General features: G+C 45.7%; 1 non-coding gene across 1 annotated transcript; it reads left to right on the top strand.

The window, feature by feature from the left end:
* The first annotated feature begins 837 nt into the window (after window positions 1–837).
* On the top strand, window positions 838–920 carry Trnaa-cgc (transfer RNA alanine (anticodon CGC)). The gene has a single exon. It is a non-coding gene; the product is annotated as a tRNA-Ala (tRNA).
* The last annotated feature ends 13987 nt before the right edge of the window (window positions 921–14907 follow it).

The following is a 14907-nucleotide window of genomic DNA, read 5'->3' as shown; positions in this document are numbered from 1 at the left end:
TCGGCTCCAAACCAGAGGACCGAGATCGGTTATGGGAACGATACTACAAATAGTTAGCTCAGATTCCACCCCGTGATCGAGGGTTTCCGCCTTCACCAACTCCGCCAACCGCCTGTATGAACTGAGGATGACCTCTGAACCCAGACGGCAGGAGTCATTGGTGCCGACACGTGCAACAATTTGCAGTCGGGTGCACCCAGTGCTCTCTGTCGCCGCCGGCAGGGCCTCCTCCACATCTCGGATGAGACCCCCCGGCAAGCAGACAGAGTGAACACTGGCCTTCTTCCCCGACCTTTCCGCTATTTCCCTAAGGGGCTCCATCACCCGCCTAACGTTGGAGCTCCCAATCACTAATAAACCCCTCCCCTCGATTGCCTGCTCGGACCTTGCTGAAGGAGCAGCCACATGTCCACTCACAGGTAGAGCGGGCGATGACACACGGCCAGCCTCCACATTGACCCTCCGCCTCGTGCGCCGCGAACGCCGCTGAACCCGCCACTCCCCTTGGGGAGAGGGTCGCCCAACCGCGCCCGGTACCCGCGAAGATGTCTCGACAGCAGGGACAGTGGGTGAAGCATGTAACACCTGGGGTGTACTATGCGACGCACCAGACTCCCCACTGCCGCTACACTCCGAGGCAGCAGCCTGAAGACGGCTGACCGCGGCCATCAACACGTTCAGCTGTTCGTGAACAGTGGCCAGCTCCTCCTGCGTCCGTACTCAGCAGTCACAGATACTCTTAAAACCAAACTTAAAAAAAAACGAAATAATTGATTTAAAACAATATGTCAAAAAACTTTACAATGAATCCTTTAATTTAATTTAATGTTGTACCTTGGCCAGACCGAGAGAGGTGGCGCAGTGGTTAGCACACTGGACTCGCATTCGGGAGGACGACGGTTCGATCCCGTCTCCGGCCATCCTGATTTAAGTTTTCCGTGATTTCCCTAAATCGCTTCAGGCTAATGCCGGGATGGTTCCTTTGAAAGGGCACGGCCGGTTTCCTTCCCCATCCTTCCCTCACTCGAGCTTGCGCTCCGTCTCTAATGACCTCGTTGTCGACGGGACGTTAAACACTAATCTCCTCCTCCTCCTACCTTGGCCAGAAATGAATATAACACATGCATTCATACTATCAAAATTACTGCTGTTCCTCATTCGTCAATCTTTGCTCGATGCAAACAGTTACAAAAGAAAATACAACTATCAAAATTTGTATCTGGAAAAGACACGAAAATAACCATCTGAATAAAGTACATATGAGTAGCATGACAAGTTTTCAGACTCCTCCTCCCGCAGAGTTCTCTTAGTTAAATATACGCCACAGCTGAGCCACGTAGAACACGCCCGGTATTCATACCCCTGGGCGACGACGGTTCCAATCATCACAGCCCACTATAACTCAAGAAGGTTAATGAACGGTACTATCCACGGTGTCACCGATACCGACGAAGGGCGTCTTCTGTCCATAACACGTCGTGTAGCAGGTTGACGCAGTCCGGGGCTCCGCTCTTCAGTCTCGCTCCCTGGTCTCCATATAGCTGGACGTCCCTCATGACAGTCGGCAGCGGGCGACACCTGAGTGGCGCTAGTCGCGCCACACTGTTGTACCAGCGCGGGAAGGTTTCGCGCGGCATTCAGAGGCGTCGAACACGTGGCGATGATACCATCGGCATACAGAGAAAGCTGCCATTCAGCACACCAGCTAGAAAACTAACTAATCCTGTACCCTCCTACTGTCACTAAACGGCTAAACCTTCGCGTACACAACAGCATCATCAGCAAACAGCTACAGATGCTGTTCAAGCTGTCCGTCAGACCATTTATGTATATAGAGAATAAGTGCGGTCCTATTGCACTTCCCTGGGGCACTACTGACGGTACCCGTGTCTCTGTTGTACACTCGCCGTCGAGGACAACGTACTGCGTTCTGTTACTTAAGAAGTTTTCGATCTGCTCACATATCTGAGAAGCTATCTCTCTCTCTATACTGATACCATCAATAAGGTCAGGCCTGTTTGAAATGAGAAGGTCTAAAATACTTCCGTTACGTATGGGCTGTCAAACTAGTTGCTCAAGAGTGTTTTCGGAAAACGTGTTAAAAATAATTCACTGCCTTCCGTTACATATGGGCTGTCAAACTAGCTGCTCAAGAGTGTTTTCGGAAAACGTGTTAAAAATAATTCACTGCCTGTCCGTGCCACCTACAGTAAATCTATAGGCGTCCCAGTCTATACTCTGTAGGTTGAACCTGTCTCCAGCGAATATTCCATGGTCTACGTATTTCCACGCTTATGAAGGATAAGCCATCTTAGAATAAGACTAAATCTGTCGAGGCGGGATCGTGTGGACAGTAAAAACATCCGATAATTAACTTGAGTTCACCTAGACGCCGGTCAGAGTGGCCGAGCGGTTCTAGGCGCTTCAGTCTGGAACCGTGAGACCCATATGGTCGCAGGTTCGAATCCTGCCTCGGGCATGGATGTGTGTGATGTCCTTAGGTTAGTTAGATTTAAGTAGTTCTAAATTCTAGGGGACTGATGACCTCAGAAGTTAAGTCCCATGGTGCTCAGAGCCATTTGAACCATTTGAACCTTTTTTTTTTCACCTAGACGTGTTAGACGCATCTAGATAACTTCACGGTCACACTCGATTGTGACCTCTAAAGACACTACAGTTCTGTCGACTGCAACGAACACTCCCCCTCCTGTGGTGCCTAATCTCTTTTCGATATACGTTCATGCCTCGCTAAATATTCCAGCTTACAAAATTGTTCAAATGGCTCTGAGCACTATGGGACTTAACATCTGAGGTTATAAGTCCCCTAGGCTTAGAACTACTTTAACCTAACTAATCTAAGGACATCACACACATCCATGCCCGAGGCCGGATTCGAACCTGCGACCGTAGCAGTCGCGCGGTTCCGGACCCAGAGCTTACATCTCGGGTTTCAGTCAGCACTCAGTTACGAGAATAATTTGAGCGTGACAACTTTCCAGGAGGGCAGTAAATTCAGGAACTTTGGTTAGCAATACTTAGACAATTCACTGTTAAAATTATGACAGTCGAAGTGTGTTTGCTTTGTAGACGGTCTGATGGCGCTCTCAGAATACTGACTAACGAGTATTAATCAGGAGACCTCAGACTATCGCTTAGTCTAGAAAACACCCATGTACACTCCACATTTACTCTGCTACCCGAGTAGCTGCTTCCTTTTATGTAGTGCACCATTGACCTATCAAGGCGAGTCCTATAATTCTCCATTCCATAACACAGCTGGAGAAATCTGCACAAACGACCGTCGCAGAATCGACGGATACTTCGATTGAGACCCCCCACTAGTGCACAAGTCAAAGGACACTCAGAAATTTTGGAAATGATGATGTAAATTGAGAGCTCTGCTCTCACCCCATGTACAAGGCCAGCAGTCTTCACCACTTCCGCTAGATACGTGCATGAAATGAGGATGGCCTCAGAACTCAAGCGAGAGACATCACTGGTGCCAATGTGAGCCAAAATCTACAGACGACTGCACCCTGCATGCACGATAGCTGCAGACAGGTCCTCCTCCACATCTTGAATGAGGCCTCCCCTGCAGACATAGTGAGCCCACACTGAATTTCTTTCCGTACGTGGACGCTATTTCCCTAGGAGACTCTATAACGTGCCTAACAATGGAGTTCCCAATTACTAGCAAACCCTTCCTCTCGTGTGCCTTATCAGACCCTGCTTGCAAAAGTGGCCATATGACATCTAGTTCACTATAAATAAGGTCTAATACCGTGGGTACGGTTGTGGAGGCAAAGGAATAGTAAAACAGTTGTACACATGTCACGATCTTTCTTTGTGATCATCGAGATACAATAATATCCAACAAACAATGTTGCGTGCATAAACGTCATGTACCTATCTGATATGTTTGTCTGCCTATTTGCCGACGAACGTCGCATTTGGTGCACCTATGTCGTTCTCTGTCGTGATATGATGTACGCAGCGAACGGTAAGCATTGCTACGATACCTAACATGTGTTACCTGCACGTCAGTTCATTCGTGACGCTCAAGTGTGCACATCGCTAGTATGGCTCCACGAGTGGAGATATTCATAGAAAAACGTGCCGCAATTGCAGCACTTAGCCAAGCAGATTTATCTACACTCCTGGAAATTGAAATAAGAACACCGTGAATTCACTGTCATTACATGACAAGAGGTATGCAAGTTGCCTCCAGATGCGATAGGGAAACTGAGCACGGACATTATTTATTAAAATCCACCTTTTTTGTAGCTCATGGCGCATCTTTTTGGGGAAAGTATTATAATTATTCAGAAACCCACCGTGTTGTATTTGAGAGTTTCAATTTGTATCTTTTGTGAACTATACTGGACGTACATTCATGAAAACTTTACAACCTTAATGACCAAATGTCTATATTTTACAAAATAAAAAAGAATTGTACAGGATATGACAGACTTAATTCGTTTTAGAATTTGAAGTAATCCTAGATTCGTACGACGGAAAGTAACATATCAAAAGTAAATAAATAAATGAATAAAAAAGCAAAATACATACTCATGACGTTGGGTATCAGAATTGCCTATTATGAGAATTTTTTTAAGAATGGAGAGGTAGACCAGAACAAGGTAAGTAAGAAGTACAGTCTCTCAGAACATGAAGATTATTAAAAAAGGATGTATCTGCTGGAAGAAAATGATTGTGGAGTGTCTTCATAAGGATGAAAGAAGACTGAATGAAAATTTGGCAAAAGAATCTATTGAAGTAATAAATGTAGAAGACAAAACACAAACTTATGTTGAGAATTAGTTAAAATGGTAGCTGTCTCAGTAACTTATAACAGAAAGAAAACTGTACAAGCTATCCAAGTTTTCTATAATTCTGATTGTACTTAAAGAGCTGAATCTCAATCTCTGATAGGTATAAACGAAAAAAAAAATTCTGGAGGTAATTCTATATGAAATGTGAAGAGATATTGGAGGATGAAGAAAAAAAAATATATAAATGGTTGAAGTTGGAGCCAAAGTAAAAGATCAGGTAATGCTATAAATGTTTACAGAATGACTGTGGAGGGAGAAAATTCTGCCGGCCGGAGTGGCCGAGCGGTTCTTGGCGCTACAGTCTGGGAACGTGCGACCGCTACGATCGCAGGTTCGAATACTGCCTCGGGCATGGATGTGTGTGATGTCCTTACGTTAGTTAGGTTTAAGTAGTTCTAAGTTCTAGGGGACTGATGACCACAGCAGTTAAGTCCCATAGTGCTCAGAGCCATTTGAACCATTTTATTTTTTGAGAAAATTCCATAAAATTGACATAAGGCAAATAATTCTTCTTCATAAGAAACGACCAGAACAGTCTTACATAACTATCTGCCAATCTAATCACCGTAATGTGAAAATGTTCTGTGCAATTTTCGTCGGTCACATGTGGAAAAAACTTAGATTTTGATCAGGTGAAGGAACAAATTGTCGTTAGAGTAGTACTATTGACCATTTTCAAGTCTTGAAGCAAATTATAGATAGAAACAAAGAGTATTAAGTGTCACTTTTATCTGCTGATCATAGTTTCAACAAAATCTGTACTAGCATCCCTTGGGAATCAGAGTGGTGATTGAACCTACGTTAGTGGGGTGAAAGATATGTATTCGCCAGATAAATTTCCAGTAAACTCCACAAAGACAATGGATAATTCAGAACTATGAAGAATATGGCTAGGAGATCCCATTTCACCAAAACGTTTCTCAGATATCCTAGAAGAAATTTTCACAGCCTTAAACTAGGAAATACGAAGAAATATTACATTCCAATGGAAAATATCTGAACCAGCTTCCTTTTGTGGATGCTACTGTACTGCTTGACTTTAGTCCAGATAAACTTCAACAATGATTGGCAATGCCTAGTAGAGCAACTTTGGAAATTGCCCGAAAATCACTTGAAATAAGACAAAACAATTTATAACTGAAATATCAAAAACAAAACATTGCAAATGAATGATGAAACTATAAAACCATTTGCAGGGCTGTTGTGCTTAGGGCAGTTTACGACAGCGACTGGATGACCAATAAATTAAATCAAGCAAAAGAGTAATAATGACCTTGAGTGCTTTTGGTAGAATAAGCAGGGTTTTCAAAACTTAGCTCTGATTTGCGTGAAAAGGAATGTTTATAATTTGTACGTATTACAACTTTTGAAATATGACAGTGACATTCAAAATATGACAATTACTTAACTAGCAACGAGCAGAAAAATCGATAAATTTATCCTGGATTATAAGACGTAATTATGGTTGTAATGAAAATGCGACGTGGGATGATGAGACATGTAGCTAGACGAATAGATGATAGCCAGACTGAGGAACTTCTTTACTAGATTACCGACACACAAAAGAAAACTGAGACGAGGAGCTTCTAATGATGGACAGACGACTATATTAAACACCGAAGAAAACGCGCGCAGAAGTCTAGAGGAGGTCTTCATCCAGCAACGGATGTTTAATACATTTCGATAATGTGGAACCTTAGAGCTCGACTTTAAAACCAGTGTACAGACTTTTATAAAGAAAACGGAACAAAGCTGAAGGACAGTAATATTTTGGTAGGTGAGACATAGTAAACATATCTTAAACATAATAAAGTTAGATTCTTGCGTTAGGAACTTTTGCTTGTTTTGAAACATGCTGTTAGACTGAATTATGGACTGGAAACAGGAGAAAGAAGTGATGAGAAAAGAGAAAGTGAGAGACAGAAACGCTGCGAAAAATAGGCGGAGAGGAAGTTGAGAGAAAAGGGGAGAGGGTATGAAAAGATGCAGGGCGATGGATAGAAAGAAAGATTGTTCAAAACCAGTAGTTAACTCAATGTGAAATTGTTAAAGGCCGGTGTAAAGGGTATAATGCTATACAGAATTCCAGCTGTAAACGTACGTAAAACAAACTGTACGAAATGACAACAGTTACTAGCTTGCTGCAAAAAAAAAAAAAGTCTCCACAATCTTCATGTCTTTCAGTTCTGAAATGTGTATTGTGGTTTCAACAAATAATCCTTTCTTCTTCGAAAACATCGTGCGAAACCCAAGTATTATTTTCCACTCATGGGCGTCAATATGACAACGATTAAAGAAATCGATTATAGTTCCCATTACTGGACTTACCGCAACGTATTCAATTCTTTGCAATGACAGTGTCACTGACACTGTAGAGAAATGGTGATAAGGTTCTTGGGATGGCGAATCTACACTCCTGGAAATTGAAATAAGAACACCGTGAATTCATTGTCCCAGGAAAGGGAAACTTTATTGACACATTCCTGGGGTCAGATACATCACATGATCACACTGACAGAACCACAGGCACATAGACACAGGCAACAGAGCATGCACAATGTCGGCACTAGTACAGTGTTTATCCACCTTTCGCAGCAATGCAGGCTGCTATTCTCCCATGGAGACGATCGTAGAGATGCTGGATGTAGTCTTGTGGAACGGCTTGCCATGCCATTTCCACCTGGCGCCTCAGTTGGACCAGCGTTCGTGCTGGACGTGCAGACCGCGTGAGACGACGCTTCATCCAGTCCCAAACATGCTCAATGGGGGACAGATCCGGAGATCTTGCTGGCCAGGGTAGTTGACTTACACCTTCTAGAGCACGTTGGGTGGCACGGGATACATGCGGACGTGCATTGTCCTGTTGGAACAGCAAGTTCCCTTGCCGGTCTAGGAATGGTAGAACGATGGGTTCGATGACGGTTTGGATGTACCGTGCACTATTCAGTGTCCCCTCGACGATCACCAGTGGTGTACGGCCAGTGTAGGAGATCGCTCCCCACACCATGATGCCGGGTGTTGGCCCTGTGTGCCTCGGTCGTATGCAGTCCTGATTGTGGCGCTCACCTGCACGGCGCCAAACACGCATACGACCCTCATTGGCACCAAGGCAGAAGCGACTCTCATCGCTGAAGACGACACGTCTCCATTCGTCCCTCCATTCACGCCTGTCGCGACACCACTGGAGGCGGGCTGCATGATGTTGGGGCGTGAGCGAAAGACGGCCTAACAGTGTGCGGGACCGTAGCCCAGGTTCATGGAGACGGTTGCGAATGGTCCTCGCCGATACCCCAGGAGCAACAGTGTCCCTAATTTGCTGGGAAGTGGCGGTGCGGTCCCCTACGGCACTGCGTAGGATCCTACGGTCTTGGCGTGCATCCGTGCGTCGCTGCGGTCCGGTCCCAGGTCGACGGGCACGTGCACCTTCCGCCGACCACTGGCGACAACATCGATGTACTGTGGAGACCTCACGCCCCACGTGTTGAGCAATTCGGCGGTACGTCCACCCGGCCTCCCGCATGCCCACTATACACCCTCGCTCAAAGTCCGTCAACTGCACATACGGTTCACGTCCACGCTGTCGCGGCATGCTACCAGTGTTAAAGACTGCGATGGAGCTCCGTATGCCACGGCAAACTGGCTGACACTGACGGCGGCGGTGCACAAATGCTGCGCAGCTAGCGCCATTCGACGGCCAACACCGCGGTTCCTGGTGTGTCCGCTGTGCCGTGCGTGTGATCATTGCTTGTACAGCCCTCTCGCAGTGTCCGGAGCAAGTATGGTGGGTCTGACACACCGGTGTCAATGTGTTCTTTTTTCCATTTCCAGGAGTGTATTTGCCAAATTGCGAAACAGTGTAGGGTGTCCATAGGTGGAGTGCAATACACCCTTCACCACCAGATCCAATTAAAAGTTTAGTCCGATTAGCCGGCCGGTGTGGCCGTGCGGTTAAAGGCGCTTCAGTCTGGAACCGCGTGACCGCTACGGTCGCAGGTTCGAATCCTGCCTCGGGCATGGATGTGTGTGATGTCCTTAGGTTAGTTAGGTTTAATTGGTTCTAAGTTCTAGGCGACTGATGACCTCAGAAGTTAAGTCGCATAGTGCTCAGAGCCATTTGAACCATTTTAGTCCGATTGTCAGGTATAACATCTACCCATACTACTTCACACGAACTATCTGATTCAATTTCGCTACAAGGCAAACTACCTCTGACAGCAATAAAAACTCCACCACCAACTGTATTTAATCCATCGTTTCGGAACACCGTTAGATAGTTTGAAAAAATTTCGGCTGAAGTTATTTCCGGCTTTAGCCAGCTCTCTGTACCTACAACTATTTGAGCTTCAGTGCTTTCTATTAGGGCTTGGAGCCCTGGTTCTTTCCCAACACAGCTACGACTGTTTACAACTACAATACCAATCGTTTCTACAACTACCTTACTGTGTTTTACCTGCCCACTTTTAGACGGACGTCCCTTCTGTGGTTCCCTGAGACCCTCCAGCCTAAAAAACCGCCCAGTCCCTTCCACACAGCCCTCGCTACCCGTTTAGCCGTCTCCTGTTTGTAGTGGGCTCCTGACCTATCAAGCGGAACCCGGAAACCGACCACCCGATGGCGCAAGTCAAGGAATCTGCAGCCTACACGGTCACAGAACCGCCTGATCCTCTGATTCAGACCATCCACTCGGCTCTGCACCAAAGGATCACATTCGGTTCTATCGACGATGCTGCAGATGGTGAGCTCCACTTTAATTTCGGAAGCAGGACTGGCAGTCTTTACCATTTCCGCTAGCCGCACGAAACCAGACAGAATATGCTCTGATCCAAAGCGACACACGTCATTGGTACCGACATGAGCCACCACCTGCAGTTGGCTGCACCCTGTGAGCGAAGGGTCGCCAACCTAGCTCGCATCTGTACACAACAATCACAGTTCCTATCCATTACGGCAGTTGCTCCTGTTTGAAGCTCGTAAAAATATGTAGCAAGCGACCGATGAATTCGCCTTTGCTACCCTCGCTGACGGTCTAACCGACACGTGATTATGGCCTCACGACGGGAATTAACAGAGTCTTGAAGGAATCAATTATTCCGAGATCCTCAGTGTAAAGAGTGTGCCGAAAATTCCAAATTCAGGCATTACCTCCCACGACGGACAATGCAGTAGACGACAGCCTTCACTTAACCGCGGAGAGCAGCTGCATTTGTGTACAGTTTTCAGTGGTAAAAGACAAGCAATACTGCGTGAAATAATCGCAGAAATCAATGTGAGACGTACGACGAACGTATCTGTTAGGAAAGTGCCAAGAAATTTGGTGTTAAGAGGCTACAACAGCAGACGACCAACACGAGTGCCTTTGCTAACAACACGACATCGGCTACAGAGCCTCTCCTGACCTCGTGAGCATATCGGTTGGGCCCTAGACGACTGGAAAACCGCAGCGTAGTCACATGAGTTCCGATTTCAGTTGATAAGAGCTGATGGTAGGCTCAAATGGCTCTGAGCACTATGGGACTCAACTGCTGTGGTCATCAGTCCCCTAGAACTTAGGACTACTTAAACCTAACTAACCTAAGGACATCACACACATCCATGCCCGAGGCAGGATTCGAACCTGCGACCGTAGCAGTCGCACGGTTCCGGACTGCGCACCTAGAACCGCGAGACCACCGCGGCCGGCCAAGCTGATGGTGGGGTTCGAGTGGGGCATAGACCCCACAAAGCGATGGACCCTGGTTGTCAACAAGTCACTGTGCAAGCTGCTTGTGCCTCCATAATGCTGTGGGCTGTGTTTATTAGGAATGGACTGGGTGCTCTTGTCCAAATGCACGAATCATTGAATGAAAATGTTGGTGTTCGGCTACTCGGAGACCATCTGCAGCCATTCATAGAAACCTTGTTTCCAAATAACCATGGAATCTTTATGGATGACAATGCGCCATGTCACGGGACAACAATTGTTCGTGACTGGTTTGAAGAACATTCTGGACTATTCAAGCGAATTATTTGGCCACACAGATCTCCCGACATGAATTCCATCGTACATTTATGGGAAATAATCGAGACTGCGTGCACCACATGCTGCACAGGCAACACTTTCGCAATTATGGACGGCTACAGAGGCAGCTTGGCTCCGTATTTCTGCAGAGTACTTCCAATGACTTTCTGAGTCCTTGCCGCGTCGGTTAATTGCAGTACGCAGGGCCAAAGGATGTGCGACACAATATGGGTAGGTATCCCATGACTTTTGTCACGTCAGTGTATATACGAGTAAACGATCAATTATAATACGTCGGAGGCTCTTTAAGACTGTTCACAGATGATGCGGTTGTATATAGGAAAGTATCAATGTCAGAAGGCAGTATCAGTTTCCTGAATAACCTACAGGGGTTTGATGAATAGTGCAGGCCCTTTCAGTTGACCTTGAACATAATAAATGTAACATATTGCGCATACATAGGTAATGATGACAAATAGCTGGAAACAGTATGTATCGTAAGATACCTCGGAGAGCGAAGCGAATAAGTGGAATAACCACATAGAAAAAGTAAGAGGAAAAGCAGATGCCAGACTGAGATTCATACGAAGAAGCTCAGGGAAATGTAACTCATCCATGAAAGAAGTGGCTTAGAAGGCGCTTGTTCCACCGATCGTTGAGTGTTGTTCATCTGTTCATCTGTCTGGGACCCCCAGAAGATAAAACTGACAGAAGAGAGATGGAGAGAGAGAGAGAGAGAGAGAGAGAGAGAGAGAGAGAGAGAGATGGAGAGAGAGAGAGAGAATCCAACGAAGAGGGGCGCGTTTCGTCACAGGTTCGTTTAATCGGACCGAGAGCATTACTGAGGTGCCCAACAAACTCGAATGGTAGACACTACAGGAGAGAGGTTGCCCATCACGAATAGGTGTACTATTTAAGTTTCGAAGAGTACTTCCTGGGAAGAGTCGGACAACATATTACTTCCTCTCACAAACATTTCGTTAAATGACCACGTCGAGAAAATTCAAGAAATTGGAACTAATACAGAAGTTTACCGGCAGCCATACTTCACAAGCGCCATTCGTGAGTTGAACACGGAAGGGGGCATCAGTTAATGGTATCATAAAAAATGGTTCAAATGGCTCTGAGCACTATGGGACTTAACATCTATGGTCATCAGTCCCCTAGAACTTAGAACTACTTAAACCTAACCAACCTAAGGACAGCACACAACACCCAGTCATCACGAGGCAGAGAAAATCCCTGCCCCCGCCGGGAATCGAACACGGGAAATGGTATCAGAAGTACCCTCCACCGCACACCGTCAGGTGGTTTGCAAAGTATTAATGTAGACGCAGAGGTCACCTCCAATTCTAAATCAACGAGTGGGGTGTCTATTTGAAGGGAGACTGAAAATTTTTCTTGAACTCTTCAGGAACTATATCATCTGAGCCGGAGGACGATGAGCGGTGGAAGGGGGGGGGGGGTAGGAGGGATTGGTGAATGGAACTGATTATTATGAGGGGCTTTCGATAAGTAATGCAACACATTTTGTTTCTGAAGGCAGGTTGATTTTATTCAGCATTACAATATTCCATTTTATTCCCTGCTCTTTTAGCAGTAAAATCTTTTTTTTTTCAACATATCTCCGTCCAGAGCCGGTTGCTGTGGCCGAGCGGTTCTAGGCGCTTCGGTCCGGAACCGCGCTGCTGGTACGGTCGCAGGTTCGAATCCTGCCTCGGGCATGGATGTGTGTGTTGTCCTGAGGTTAGTTAGGTTAAGTAGTTCTAAGTCTAGGGGACTGATGACCTCAGATATTAAGTCCCATAGTGCTTAGAGCCATTTGCACCATCTGCGTCCAGTCGACGGCCTTACGCTGCCTTACTGGGACGGCCTATATGCCCGTGGGGTACCACTCTACTGATCAACGTTGGAGCCCACGTCTTGCTGCATCAATAACCTCCACATCATACACGTACTGCTACCCACGGAATGCAATTCCGCATATATGGTCACTCGTTGGTCTTTACGGTCTTCTGTTAGGCGGCGAGAAAACCAGCGGGCACACACATTTGTATACTAAGATGGTATCTGTTCTTTCGGAAATATATATATATATATATATATATATATATATATATATATATATATATATATATATATATATATATATATATAAGCCTCACCGGCCACTTGACCATCTTCTTCTCCTTCTGTGCGGATGCACAAACAGTGCTCGAACTCTTACGGGAATCGGCTACGCGCCGCGAGTAATGAGTATAATGGGCGGGGGCACTTCGAATGTAATGCGGGAGAATACGTTGAGAATGTGGGTTTCGCGGGAGGCGTGCCAGAGATAAATCCCTGAAGTCGCAGTGTCATCTGTATCTTCGGTGGCTCAGATGGGTAGAGCGTCTGCCACGTAAGCGGGAGATCCCGCGTTCGAGTCCCGGTCGGGGCACACATTTTCATCTGTCGCCGTTCACGTATGTCAACCCCTGTAAGCAGCTGAGGATTTTCATTTCATTGTAATTTAAATACACATTTGTGTAAACCCACTCTGGTGGAAGAGTATATTAGTACTACCAAAAGAGACGTCCAGTTGTTCAACGAAGTGTTTCATTGCGATCCGTCGATCATCTCGAATGTGTTGTTCCGGACCGCGTGGTTTGAGGCGCCATGTCACAGATTGCGCGGCCCCTCCCGCCGGAGGTTCGAGTCCTCCCTCGAGCTGTGTAAGTCTAGGGAACGATGACGGCAGCAGTTTGTTCCCGTAAGAATTCACACACATTTGAATATTTTTGTGTTTCCGGACGTTTGAGCTTCGCGGGAGGTACAGCCGTGAGCGGCCAGCTGGCACCCGAGAGATCGGAAAGACTAGCGTGACCTTGTTGTAATGATGAGAGATGCCTCGACATTTCACCCAACGACTCACCGGGCATTGTTCACTTCAGGGACTTCGTAGATATTCTGCAAGCACCTGCGACAGTCTGGTCTTCCGAAAAAAAAAAAGAAAAAAAAATACTGAGTTACCGCTCTTCTCTGTTTGGAACGCACTTCCATACTTCCATTACAGATGCCGTTTTCAGGCAAGACTATGTATAGCGCCACCACCTGCTCAAACTTCATGGAATTATAGGGCTAAAGTGGGAATATTGAACGATGTCCCATTACAAATTCCGCATCTATTCAACCGAAACTGGCCGGAAAAAAGTATGCACTACTCGTAATTTATTCCGGTTGCCGAATACCCATACTAACGAGTAGAAACTATCTACTTCGATTTCACTCCAAGATAAACTGCTCTTGTACACCGACAAACGCGCCACCATAAACTAAATTTAATCTATCCTTTCTGTACCTCATTAGGTACGTGGTAAAAACTTCCGCTGAATCTCTCTACGGCTTCAGCCAACTTTCGATTCCTATAACGATTTCTTCTTCAGTGCATGCTATGAGCGCTTAGGGCTCTGATTCTTTCCCAACATAGTTACGACAGTTTGCAATTACATGGTGGCTACAAATCGTCTGAAAAGCTTATAAGGGTATTGCAGGGTAGGTTCAAGCAACCCGCGAGAGACGGTGTCGCCTAAAGTGTTCTCCGTTTGGCTTCCTAAAACCGCACAAGAGTGCTTTATGAAAATTGGACATGTTATGGTAGTAAGGATCAAAACTGAACCAAAGGCTGAGCAGTCTCGTGCGCTATCATCTACTTCAGTAGTTCTCAAACTTTACGATAAGGCGGCCCCCTCTTTGTTCGGAAAGTGATGTGCGGATCCCTTTGCAATGTTATCTGAAATTTCACATGATATTAAAAAATGTACTAGTTAGCTTTACCATCGACAAGAAAAATATCAAGAAAAGTAATGCAATAAGTAAGTTAATCTAAAGATGTATGATTGTTGCCTAGTGAACGAAATTTTAGCTGAAAATACAATAACTTACAGTAATACAGTAGCAGTACCGTAATACAGAAAATACAGTAATATAATACAGTACAGTGCGTACAGTAACTGAAAATCAATGTCTTTTCTTTTAAGAAAATCCACTTCACAGGCAACATTCTCAAATGTGGGATCACTAATGTGAGGAATGAAA

The sequence above is a fragment of the Schistocerca nitens genome, chromosome 3 (assembly GCF_023898315.1).
Source record: "Schistocerca nitens isolate TAMUIC-IGC-003100 chromosome 3, iqSchNite1.1, whole genome shotgun sequence".
NCBI lineage: Eukaryota > Metazoa > Arthropoda > Insecta > Orthoptera > Acrididae > Schistocerca > Schistocerca nitens.
The sequence above is the reverse complement of the archived record's forward strand: the minus strand, read 5'-3'. Positions and strand labels throughout refer to the sequence as shown.